Genomic DNA, 2886 nt, shown 5'->3' on the forward strand with positions numbered 1-2886 from the left:
CCCCCCCCCCCCCCGCAGTTGTCCATGTTTTAAAAGAAAAATAGTGATCCTGGTAAAGTTCCCTTGTTGGGAAAGGACTCCAAGCTCTGGTTCCCAAGTAGACAGGATCCTGTCTGCAGCCCTGACTTGGGTACCTAAGCTCCAGAGAGGGGCAAGTTTACACTGAAAATGTGATTTGTGCACATCAAGTATAAAGCAAAGGAACTTTATGATGATGCAAGATGCTAAGCAGCTGTGACAACATCCTCTCAGCCAGTGTACAAGATTGAAAACTAAAAGCCTTCAAAACTAAAAAGCCAAGTTCTCATCTTCTGTAACAACTGCTATCCTTTGTGGACCAAGAGTAGAGAAGGGCTTGTAATGCATATTCTCTAAAGGGTTATATATTCCCCTTGCTCCAAGAAAGCTGGTTCTGAACATCTGAGAATCAAATAAATTCAAATCCCAGATGAATACCCTGCTTAATTCAGAACTGGTCTCTTGGCCAGCTTACTTCAGCTTGGCATGGACTACTAAGTACTAATTATTTGTTGCTGGGAACTATAAATGACCCACCATATGTAAATGGATCACAGAGGGAGGCCTAGTAGATTACACATACCTGTCTCCAGCTGAAATCAGTGGATAACTCAGTACCTTATAGAAAACAGAGCATTTTACAGGATTGCACCTTAATTTTGCATATGAATACATAACTGTACATGCAAAATGACAAACTGTGCGTAAGTACTCATCTCTGCACAGATTTTGCAGAAACAAGGTATGAAAATGTAGTTGCAATTGTCAAACTGAATACTGTAAAAAAGGATCTGTAAACAAAAAAACTTCATACTTAGAGATAGATGCAATTAATATCTTAAATCTTTCATAGCCTTTAGATACTTGCATGATAAATGCAACATCAAAATACTGTCAACTACTGTTATGATGGTAGAAATTTTAAATTGATCGATACATCACATTCTTTAACTAAGGCTTGAAAATATTTATGCAACAAAGATGTGTAATTACACTTAACTGCCTCATTTGTCATTTTTTTTTAAGCAAAGAGGATTTATTGTAGTTCATCATTTGTGGGAGATTTGACATGAGTCCCCAAAGCAGGCCCAGCCAACAGTATACACACAGGATGCCATCAAATAGCTTTTACAAACTGTTAGAGAGAGGCAGGCAAGGCAGAACAAGCCAGAAATGCTGAAGTTGCCAAACCTGACTTTTAAAATGATTATGCAGTTAAGTTGTGTTTTTCATTTTACAACCACAAAGTGCACAAGTGTCTTCCTGAAACTGAGCTCATTTGGGGCAGGAGCAATAATTCTGTGCACTTGTGCAGCAGTGTACAACCAGGGCCAGATTAATGCATAGGCAAACTAGGCACATGCCTAGGGTCTTAAGTGAAGAAGGGACCCAGGTGTGCTTCTTTTACATATTATAATTATTGAGTGAAAAAAGTAGGGGCCCTTGAGTTTATTTGCTTAGGACCCAATGAAGAGTTAATCCACCCCTGAGTACAACAGGCTCCAGTTTTGTTTGAGGCATGTAACTATTACTGTAGTATAAAAGTTTATTCATAATAATGATGGTGGTGGTGTCCTTTTCAGCAAGCAAAGCTAAATTTTGGGAAAAGCTCTTGGCGATTTGACATCCCTCTCCATTTTGATGAATTGTACTCTAACTTTGTGTGCGTGTGGAAATCTTTTAGTCCAATGTTACTTTGCGTTTAAACTTACCTGTTATGTATAAGTGATGATCTGCATAACATACAACTGCATTACACAACACCAGTCTGTTTGTCACGTGTACCTTCCATTAAAACAAACATTGGTTAAAGCAGTGTGTATACTGAACCAACATGCAGATAAGTGCATAGTCTCTTTCAGCCCCACTGTTACCTCTGAGGTGTTTATACTCTGGTTAACTGGCTGGAAAAGAAAGGCTATCAAAAGGCTGCTCAGAGCCTTGGACAGCGCAAGTGCTAGTTGGTTTCAGGGCTGCTACCTCCCTTCATTTTCAAGGCTTCCTACTATAGCCTGACAATGAGTGGAGCTAATATGCGGGACGTTAATACCACATCACTGTGTATGTAATGGGATGCTTTAAGCTGGAATAAACGCATACTCTAGCTAGTGCATGGTTGTCGATTCTAGCTGTGTTGAGACTCCCTATGGCTGATGAAGGGTGTTTGTGCCCAAAAGCTTGCAAAGAACTTCCCCCCCAACTATTTACTTGGTCTAATAAAAGCTCTCTCGTCTACCCAGAGACCCTTGCCTACTCTAGCACACGGCCTTTTCTCAGACCTTACGTGAAGTACACCAAGTATAAATAGCAAATAGCAAGTCTATATTAGCTGTGTGGGAACGCTCCTCATTTAGCCCTGTAAGAACTTCACAAACGGCAGCTACTGCAGGATGTGGGGCCGGAAGCCTTTTCTCTTAACCCACTTTGGTCTACTCCCGCAAACACCGCTGTCACTGTTTTAACCCAGAGGAGGTAGAGGGGGTGGGAGTGGTAAATAAAATAGTTAAGAATTAAGTATCTCAATTAAATTACCCCAGAGGAGCGACTAAGGATGTCAGACGAGAGGTGGGGACTCTCATCTGGTGGTGGCTGGTCTCTTGTGGACCCCGTGGCTCCACCTGTCAAGCCTTGTACTCAAAACCGGCCCTCACCCTGCGCTCGGGCCCGAGGAGACGCCGCCCCGCAGGCCCAGCCCGGCCAGCTCCGGCCCCGCAGGCACTCTCCTGTGAGGCGCTCCCGTGCGCGGCGCCCCGGGGGAGGAGCTGGGCAGGGGGTGGGGAGCAGGAGGAGCAAGACCTGTGGCCCCGAGCAGGGCAGAGCTCCGCACCTACCTCCGCCTCGACCTTTCTCCCTCGGTCCCGCCGGCAG

At 44.0% G+C, this 2886-nt stretch overlaps 1 long non-coding RNA gene across 2 annotated transcripts in view; it reads right to left on the reverse strand.

Moving 5' to 3' along the window:
* The window catches only part of LOC109298555, a 3022-nt gene extending 685 nt beyond the window's left edge, over positions 1-2337 (reverse strand). For both annotated transcript variants that reach the window (XR_002097646.1, XR_002097645.1), the window contains exons 1-2: positions 1731-2337; positions 602-636 (exon numbers count right to left, since the gene is read on the reverse strand). This is a non-coding gene — a long non-coding RNA (uncharacterized LOC109298555). The remainder of the gene's footprint in view (positions 1-601; positions 637-1730) is intronic.
* Between the last annotated feature and the right edge of the window lie 549 nt (positions 2338-2886).

This window comes from Gavialis gangeticus, unplaced genomic scaffold, assembly GCF_001723915.1.
Source record: "Gavialis gangeticus isolate Ggan-Ray unplaced genomic scaffold, GavGan_comp1, whole genome shotgun sequence".
NCBI classification, from domain to species: Eukaryota; Metazoa; Chordata; order Crocodylia; family Gavialidae; genus Gavialis; species Gavialis gangeticus.